The sequence below is a fragment of the Raphanus sativus genome, chromosome 3 (assembly GCF_000801105.2).
Source record: "Raphanus sativus cultivar WK10039 chromosome 3, ASM80110v3, whole genome shotgun sequence".
Classification (NCBI taxonomy): Eukaryota; Viridiplantae; Streptophyta; class Magnoliopsida; order Brassicales; family Brassicaceae; genus Raphanus; species Raphanus sativus.
In genome coordinates, this window is record NC_079513.1 from 3,320,540 (window position 1) to 3,331,027 (window position 10,488).

Genomic DNA, 10,488 nt, shown 5'->3' on the forward strand with positions numbered 1-10,488 from the left:
AAGTTGTCACATCAAAGGCATTCTGCTAATATCCTATTCTTCTTTGGGTTTCTACCAAATTTACTCTATACTCAATAGCAATGTCTATAGCATTTGGTTGATAATTTCATAAACAAACAAGTCTTTAGATATGTGCTATTTTCACATTCAAGCTGTAATTTGTTTTTATGTGTTCATTCAACTCTTCCAAAATCATCTACACTTTCTAAAATATGTGTGTTTATAAATATTCAAAATATATCAAAAAATATTTTTTATTTACTAATTTCTAACAATTTTAGTACAATAAATATTTTTTTTATCAATATATATATATATTTGTTTTTTATTTTTTCTGAAAAAATTGTTTACTAGTATAAGATTTTAAAACATTGTTTACTTACATTTAATTTGATTAAAATAGAAAATGTCTAAAATGATTCTCATCAAAAACAGGCGACGGAAATAACAGCTTGTAGATCGGCGAGACACTCTAACGGGAGAGAGACGAACGTGTTCATAAACAAATCGTCCACAGTCTCAACTCTCGCAACGCCGACGAGCCTATACTTCCCTTCTCCGTCCATCCTCCCTCCTCTCCCTCTCTTCTTCTATAGACTCCTCCGTCGTTATCACCGTTTTCACCAACAACGGCGGAGCTCTGTATATCCTACCTCCCGCCGTGAAAACTTAGCAGTGAACTCCAGCTCCACCTTCAAATCATTCAAATGCAAACTGTAGAATTAGAACATATAAATATTATTGAGTTACATTATTATGTTGTGCCTTCATAAATTACATATTGTATATCTTTATATATAAAAGAACCTTTTCAACCTTCCTGGGGCGTCCAGCTAGGATGCCACGTCATAAATAGAAATTCTGCTGCGTCGACACGTCAGATCGCACCGTTTCACTAAAGCTTTGATTTATCGTTACGGGCTTCGCAGTGGGCTTCGTCCAGCGCTTCCAGCCCTTCTTCTGCGGCCCATCGACACAGTCTACGGAAGCCCCAATCAAAAGCTCTCCTTCGTGTTCTTCCGCCGAGACTGTCTAGATTCTGTAACGGTGTATGTGGTTTAACGTTGAGGGAGACGAGTATTCTCTTCTTATCTATCTTCTAGATTGTGATCTCAATCTATAAAAAGGTCGGCTTTCAACCCTTTAGCATCATCCTCACAAGTCTTAATATTTCTAGAATTTTTATTTTAGTATAATGGCTAACCCATCAATCGTTCTCTCTGATTTGCAGGCTTGCTGCTGTTCTTCAACCGTCAAGGTCTCTGATTTTGGGTAGCGAGCGCGGTGGAGAGCTGACGGGTGTGGCCATACACCTGCTAAGGTGATATTCTGTTCTTAAACTTCATGCTCATCTTAGTTTAAAACTAACTCCGGCGTTTATAGTCACATAACAGACATCTATCTTCATCTTCAACATTTGCTCGATGTGATTTTTGAATTTCATTTGCTTCTGATTTTATGTATTTTAGATTGATTCGTGGATTTTGATTTTGTGCGTAATCGACTATGATATACATCGACAACTTCGAGTGGATGAGTAATAGAGATTATAGGCTCAAACCGAAGCTGTCAATCTTCTCTGCGGTGCCAAAAAACCCAGGTACACTCTATTCCATTGAAGCTTTTGAATTGTCCTTTTGGTCTGTGATTTTGGGGATTTTCGTGCTTTGTGATTGCAGTCAAATCTAGAGAACACTGTGGGGATCTTGACAATGGCAGGTAAAGGATTTATAGTCTTGACTATGCTATGCCTACCTCTGATTTTGATTTCAAGGAGTTAGAGTGAAATTAGGATCAGTCGGGTTTATGCAAGGATTATAGAGTAAAAGGATTTTGATTTCAAGCAGAGTTGCGGATCTCTGTTTAGATCGGCAGTTGATTTCCCGACAACTGAGTTGGCGCTAGCAAAGAAACAACGCAGCAGAACGATGAATGTGTCTCCGTCTTCTTAGAACTTTCGCATTGGATCTTTTTGACTAAAAAACTCTTGGTAAGCTTCTTTTTAGTTCAACTTATTTTTTAAATCTTATTCGATTTAATATGATTAAACATCCTTTTCTGTTACAGATTTAAGTGATTTGTGGTGTTGGACTTGAGGATCTAAAGAGCATAAACATTATATCTAAATCAAAAGAGGAGCCGTAAGTTCCACTATATCCATGATATCTTTTCTCATTTGATTGTTATAATATTTACTATTGCGAATCTGACTCTGTAGCAGAGTTTAATAGCAAGATACGTTATACTTACACGAAACCGAAAAAGACTACCTTTTCAAAACCAACACCATCGTTGGACCAAGTTTAAGAGGAAACAGTTACTCTCTAATGTTTTGTGGCTTTGTTTACTTGAAAATGATGGTGATTATTTATGTATATGGCTGGATTTCAGTGGCTAAGTGTTAATACACGCCTTTCCTCTTCCTGGACTTGGAAACTGATTGGTTGATGAGGAGAAGGAAGCCATTCTTAGAGATGTTTAGCACCAAAGGATTATTGTTTTCACTGGAAGGTACTAGCTTTCTTGCCTATTCTTCTTTTTCTTTAAAAGCTATCTGCTGTTTATGTCGCTCTTCTGTTTTTTTTAGCCCAAACAAGTATGAAAAGAAAGTTAGATAACTGAGACCTCTTCTCTCTTCATCTCTCAACAAGTCGAGTTGCTTTCTCAACAATTGCTGGTAGTCCTTCAGCATCTGGTTTAGGAAGGTCAAGCAGAAGACCATCAGATTCCAGTTGTTTAAGAATGAATCAAGCTTGCTAAATGTATGGTAATTATTCGAACAATTGCATACATGTTTCTAAGTTTTTATTTTATGGTCGACGCTATTTTAGTGATTGGAGTTTATAACTGATGTTTCTGAAGTTTGTAACTTCATTTGGAGTATCTTCTATCCTCACAGCAAAGGTTGTATGAAAAAGCTAAAGGAAACGGATCCTTTAAATTTTGAAACTGTTAGAACCTGTTGTACCTTGCGGTCTCACCTGTTAGAAAGACGATTGTAACATGAGGAGGAGATGTGACCTTAAGGTTCTGGAATGTCTTACCATCCCTGAAATCTCAGGTAAAAGTAAAAACGATCAACTTATATGCATTAACGCAATGATATTTTCAGAGATAATAAGTTGATCTTCTCAGTATCAGGTGGGGATCTGTGCTGAGCGTGGTCTGCTGGGTGTGACTACATGTGCAACTATGCTTGAAGAAAGAGTCAGATCCAATGCAAACCACCAAAACCAGGATTCACTTCAACTGGTACTTATTATACTTTTGTTAATTTATAGTAAATAATTAGCTGAATTCCTTTTGTAGTTTCCTCAAGCTTTTTTTTTCCTCAAGCTTTTATTATATGGGAATCATACTTATTGTTTTTGGATCTTCATATGGCTAATGAGTTTCATTATCATGTTTAGTCTGTTACTTTTCATGCTATTCAATTACTGAGAGTCATTGGCTAATACCTTGACACTGAGATTCTTCAGGTTGAAGGGACGTCTTGATACTTGAATTCCATTTCATCTTTTCGTAAGACCAAGGAGTTTGTTTATATCGTCACGTAAAAGGCTTAGAGCTTTGCTTTGCTTAGGTTTCACAATCGAGGTTTACAGTTATCTTTTTTTTTACTGAATGTTTACAGTTATCTTCTATTTTTTCTGAACTATTGTCTAAAGTTATCTTAAAGCAATAATATTTATTGTTTTTTTTTAAGTACACGACTAACCATCTCTATTAACCTTCTTTAAGTGGTACACCAGTTTCGATAGGAAAGGCACTGACCATTTACAAGTTTTGATTTACGTTTACCAGTTGCCACATGCATGAAAAACTGTGACATGACTAGGAGATCCTCAGAGTTAATCAGTAATCACGAACCTGTAAATATAAGTTTCCTGTCATACATTTAGGATTATGTTCTGGAGGGAGATACGGCCTTCTTTCTGGAGGGACATATAGTCCGCTTCAAATTTCGGTGGTGTCAATCACGGACCCGTTTCTTTTGGATTCAAAGTTGCATGCATTTGTGTCTAATGATATATCATTGTTAGTCACAGACGTATTTCTTAGATTCATGGTTTGTTAATGAAAACATGTGTGTTTGTTATATATATGAAGTCTGGGGGTAAAAGGAGAGACAAACACCATCCGAACCAACATGTGTGACAAGAGCAGAGGAAAAAGAGAGTTCTTCGGTATAGATCAGTCTACCACCTAAATGTCGGTATAGACGACTCCATATTTTAGAGTTTTACATTTCTTGGTTTAATAAAAAACATCATGTTAACACTTACACATACGTCAAATTATTGGTTTCCAAATACAGGGCCCATAATACCTATTTACTGTGTTCCATGGAATATATCTTACTACATTATTTATACAGAAAAATAAAAATATATGTCAAATAAATCAACACAATTAGTTTTATTCGTAGTAGCTTATGCATACAAAATATATAGCCCCATAAAATATAATCCATATAGTATTAATTATTCTAACATAATTAGATACACATAAATATAATAGGGATAGTTAAAAAAAACAGATAACAAAATTGTACATCCATAATATTGTTAGGTTAAAATGTATTCTTCGCATATTCTGATGTAAAGAAATGTATACTAATTTATACTCACTATTAAGATTTAATACAAATATATTCAGAAAAATATAAAAATGCGTAAGAAACCCCTAAGATTTTTTTCCTTGATCTTCTCATTAATTCAAATTAATACATAATTCTATGCAAACAGTAAATATATATACAAATAACATGGTTTATTTAGTCTCCACATACAATAACATGTAAAAAATTAAATTAATATGTAAAGTTTCATCTATAAGTATATATATTAAACCTATAATATAATTTTTTAATTTTTTAAAATTTACATCCCGCCCGTAGGGCGGGCCGATTCTAGTATATATATACATAAGAGTTAAACCTATTTCAGCTATAAATAATTCTTAATCTTACGATGTCTTCTAATCCATATCACAATCTATTTATATAAAGTACACTTTGTTCTCTCCTGAAGCATGACAGCTAGGATGACAGGTCATAAACAGGAGTTCTCCTGCGTTGACACGTCGGATGCACCGTTTCACTAACAAAAAAAAAATGTTGATTTCGTTTGTATTTTATAGGCTGCTTTCAATTTACGTGATGTGGACTTCTATTAAAATAAACAAAAGGTTGGCCCATTCACTTTTTTGCCTTATGGCCTTCGACATCTTCTTCGCGATGAATGGCAATTTCGAAATTTAGGTTTGATCAGCAAGGTTTTCTTCGATCTCTGTCGAACTGGCACTGGAGTTTCATGAGGTTGCTGAGCCGAATATTCGGAAGGAATCTCTTGCTCGATCTTTGTTCGCACGTTTCGTCTTCTCCTCCAAGACGTTACGAGATGCGATGATTCGTCGCCATTAATAACCATCTTTACTTCTTGGACCCACGATCATGACGATTAATCATCATTCAAACCTATGAAAAGGTCAGTCTTTATCCCCTGAACAGCATCCTCATTCTTCACAATTTCTAATAACACTAAAAACTCTTATTTTCAGTATAATGGCTAGCTTAATATATTTTTCAAGGTGGGTACCTGATGCAATAACTAAGTGAGCCTCTCTGTTCTTGATTTATCATGTTGTTTCATCCAATATTAGGAGTTTTTTATTTTGTTTGGTCAAAGCAGAAAAAGCTATCTAAGATGAAAGGTCGTCGGTGAAACATAAAGATCGTAGAGGTGGATTTATATGATGTGAACCAGCGAGGCTGAACTCAAGAATAATTATCGTCGGTGATGGTTCCGGTTTGCACTGAGGTCATCTCGGATCATATAAAGAAACCTTGCTCTCTCTCTCTCTCTCTCTCTCTCTCTCTCTCTCTTGCTACAAAGAAGAAAACTTGAAGGTAACTTTTAAACTAATCATATCATCATATATTTATATTCTTAACTTTAAGAGTAAAAACAAAAACACAAATTGGTTTGGTGTTTGGTCAATGTGATTAAAACAGATGCGTTTAGCGCATCAGATATGAGTCGCCCAAGGTTCATGTAGATGTCAGCACAAGAGTCTGGGGCAGAGGAAGAAGAGAATCAATAGTGGAGCAAATATGGTGTTCTAGCAAGTGAAAGAAAAAGTTAAGAAGATCAAGAACAGTCTAACCAAAGTGGTCATTACCACGATCATGATGTGTATGAAGAAGGATACAACGAGCAAGAATCAGAGTGGCACGGTGAGCCAGGTTTTTTATTTACCTTGGAAAAAGACAGACGTGTTATGCTGTTCTGACATTAACGGGTTCTCTGTTTTATGTCTAAATGGCACAGCGTATACTCACGGCGGTTGACAGGTCAACCTGAGTCACTGAGTCATCCATGGGAAGCTAATTTTCGGCACCACCGGCGATCGTTCCACCAGGGACAAAAGGTTTTCCGTTGGTGTCTTCGATTATACTAAACGTCTTGAACCTGAGCCACTACGAGATACCTATTATGGACTCGAAAGGACAGATAATTTGGAGAGGGACATGAGAAGAGAGGCACCGTCTAATCCTCTTAAACTGCACGACATGTCGGAGAGGAATAGAAGATTGAGGCTTATCAGATGCAAATAAACACGCATGTGTCTTTGTTATCCTCAACAAAGGATGTGATGAGGACGTGATGTTTTCTTAATCTCTTGGTGGATGTTGCAGGCAAAATTTTGTCAAAAGTCTAAAGCTGTTTGTGAATTGGCTTGAAGAGGCAGATGAACAAAAAAATATGAAGTATCTTCTTCGTTTTGCTCTGTAATTTAGTCTTATCTAAAACAAATAATTTTAGAGTCTGTCTTTCAACTCTTGCTTTCTAATATTATTTTGTTGCATTTATCTCTTAGTGTATTTTGGCAATAAGTTCTACTTTTCAGATGATTGTATTTCTTTTTTGGTTTACGATTTCTCCGTGTCCGAATTTTTATACGAATTTTATACTGGCTTTAAAGCTTCTGCTAACAAATTCATGCTAAAGCAAAGACGCATCATGTATTCGATTGTTTCTTATAAATTCGAGATCTGAGATTAATATGTAGTGTACATATTAAATAGATAAAATAATCACTGTTTTGTCACAATGTGTGAAAATAATATATATATATATATATATAGCTGTGGGACTATATTGACAGTATATTGAACGTGTCTTAAAATAAAAAATTGGTTGATTAAGAAAAAGTTGTAAATATATATATTGTGGGATTATAAGAAACAGCGACAACTATTAGATGTGTCTATAAGAGAATCAGTATCCCTAGGGACTCCACAAGTCCCTTAAATCTCTCTCTTTTTTTTTCTTTTTTTTTTCTGGTCATGGTAATCTAAGGGACACTTTTATCTAATCTATTAAAATAGAGTTCTATTTTTATCTACCATAAAAGTTGTCATTTAAGTTTTGGACTTATTCATAATTCTACCATTTAATATACACACTATACTTAACATTGACTTAATTAATTAATCTACTAATATTATACGATAAGGTTATTAATTGGGTTAAGAATCTATGTTGTTACCATATTTTGTGGAAATTTTGTCAAGTATTTACGTAAAAACTTAAGAAACAATATAATTATATACAAATAGTTTATCACAGATAATCCTAATTTAACCTATTTAAAATTATTTGAATAAATGTCAAATAGTAAATGAAAGTTAGTTACTTGATTCACCATATGCAAGTATGACATTTAAATATAAATAATTAGATCAACTTTTTTTACAGCAAATTATCAGATAGACTTAATTAGAAATACAAATATTATTTCTTAAGTCAAAAGACAATATAACTGTACAATGATAATTCTTTAAAATCTTTTTAACACAGTATTATATTTCCACAAAGTGTGAATGCTTTCAAGAAACCATACACGTAATATTAGATATATATGTATTTCTACTAATATGAAAACTTAAAAAAAAAAAAAATTTATGAGAATGAATTTACCTGAAAATTTTCCATGTATGCTAAATTGCTAATACAACCTCCATCACTTACTTTCAGAAGCAAACAAAAAAATATTTATTGAAAATATTTAAACTAAACCAATTATTGTCTGGATAAAATTTTGAGTAACAAACCAAATTTTTAAATCTGAACCAAACAGTTGATCATAGAAAAATAAATTGAACTTATTAAAATCTCATCTAATAGATAGATTGGTTTAGTTGCATAAACGGTTTTTTGGTGTCATCCGAATCAACGTTTTAAAATCTATAGTTTAAAACTTATCAATCTGGTCAACTTCCATGGATAGACTATGAAATCAAAATAAAAATCTATAAATTGTTTTGACCAATTTTAAGAGCGTTTGACTTGTGATATATTTTTTTATGAAAACCATATCATATGTAGTTAAAACATAACCTCGACTTCTTCTTCTTAAATATGTCGCATATTTTATACCAAAATCTCTATTATATTTCCAAACATATCATCAATGGAACATCCGATCGTATGTTCATAAAAAGATATAGCATGCTATAAAATACAGATTTCAACAACATCATTCTATATAGTTTTAGATAGATTTTATGTATTCGAAATTCAAAATATATTATTTAAAATATAAAATATCCTTGAAACAAATATATCCCTAAAACTGTGCATTTTTTATTTTTATATCAACTTCAATTTATACCAAATATTTGATATCAGTAACAATATCAAAGATAATATATTACAATATTACAAAAATACAATCTAAAGATCGAACTGGAATTCCAGTTCGATCTAAAGATCGAAGTTTATAAAATATTATCAAATTATAAAATCTTAGTTTAACAATTATAAAATAAAATAATAAGTAATTCCGCACATCTGTGCGGGTCATAATCTAGTTTGTCCCTTATATAAAGGATTTTCCCTATTATTTTTCTTGGTCCTCTCCCCTTTCTCCTTAAGGGATGGCTTAAAGGCTTAGGGATATTGATGTTCTTCAGAAATTCAAAAAAAAAACATATTCAACCATAACATATATTTTTGGTTTTTTTACATTACATATTAATTAAGAATGGTGTTATACAAATGATTTGTATTTATATGATGATAAGAATTGTCAAAAACAAAACATGACAAAATTAGACAATTTTAAGATATAAATCCTCACACCGAGTACGAAATCAATTTTTTAAAAAAATAAACAACAAGAAAACCATTTGAAATCCTCAGAGCATATCAATGCTACAATTCTTTAAGATATAAAAAATATTGTAAACAAGCAAAATATATCTTATCATTTATAATTCCTCCTTACTTCAAATTTTTCAAACGACGAAAATCAGTATCATACATATCTTTGTAAATACAAACCTAAAATACAAACCACAAAGTCATACAAAAAATAATATCATAAATCACAAGTAGAGCATATCCCGCCCGTAGGGCGGGTCAACCTAGTATCATTTATAAAATATTCTTCGTTTTGAGCTTCATAAACATTGCGTGTTTCACTAAACCGCTATCTTGCTACCGAAGTTATCTCCAATACAAACCAACTTATTCAAAAAAAAAAAACATGAGTGTTTAATCATCTGTAATAGTCTAGAACGCAGCTTAGAGTTGTTTAGAGTTGTCAACCACACATGTACATATGCATATATATATACTCAAAGTCGAGAAGTTAGGCTATTAAGACGAAGTTTCTCTTTGAGCTGTTGAACAGTCTTCGAACTAACATGATTCTCATCACTAACACCCAAACCGTTAGCAATGTTTCTTAGATAAGGCTTAAGGATCTTCCCGTTGCCGTTCTTTGGTAGTTCTTCCAAGAACACGACTTTCCTCGGACACATGAACCGAGGCATATTTTCACGGCAATAGTCAATCAGATCTCTTTCACTGGTCACCAAACTATCATCACGATCTCCTTGATTAGTCTCATCACCTTTTTCGAGAACGACGAACGCACACGGGGTTTCTCCCCACACAGGATGAGGCATGGCTACGACCGCAGCCTCCTTCACTTTATTGTGTTTGTAAAGAACATTCTCAACTTCGACACTGCTGATGTTTTCCCCCCCGGAGATGATGATGTCTTTGGACCTATCTTTAATCTCTATGTGCCCATCAGGATGAATCACGCCTATGTCTCCCGTGTTTAGCCATCCGTATTTAAACGCTTCAAGTGTAGCTTTCGGATTCTTCAGATAGCCTTTCATTACACTGCTTCCTTTAAATGACAATCTCTCCCATCGTCTTCCCATCTCGTGGGACACTCTCCTGTGTTTTCGTGTTCTTCACGTCAGTTTCAGCTAGCGTTAAGGTTCCCACCCCTTGCCTTGCCTTCAGTTTCAGCTGCTGATTCTCTGGTAATCTGTTTAAATTGAGTAATAGAAATTATTAAATTGATCTTTACTAATATTCAACATTGTTTATAATTAAAGGAAAAAAAAAAAAAAAAAAAAAAAAAAGGTTTTTAAAAAAAAAAAAAAAAAAAAAAAAAAAAAAA

The 10,488-nt window shown here is 33.4% G+C and overlaps 1 long non-coding RNA gene across 18 annotated transcripts; it reads left to right on the forward strand.

The window, feature by feature from the left end:
* Positions 1-975: 975 nt before the first annotated feature.
* Positions 976-6,874, forward strand: LOC108844128 (uncharacterized). Of its 18 annotated transcripts, XR_008943241.1 has the most exons (15): positions 1,150-1,321; positions 1,470-1,600; positions 1,680-1,719; positions 1,848-1,990; positions 2,068-2,141; positions 2,392-2,511; positions 2,588-3,061; positions 3,136-3,252; positions 4,111-4,212; positions 5,143-5,190; positions 5,264-5,489; positions 5,563-5,592; positions 5,694-5,911; positions 6,017-6,238; positions 6,333-6,874. It is a non-coding gene; the product is annotated as an uncharacterized LOC108844128 (long non-coding RNA). The 18 variants fall into 18 exon arrangements; XR_008943242.1 differs by having other exon boundaries at positions 5,143-5,489; positions 5,563-5,616; XR_008943243.1 differs by having other exon boundaries at positions 5,143-5,489; positions 6,017-6,247.
* Positions 6,875-10,488: the final 3,614 nt, after the last annotated feature.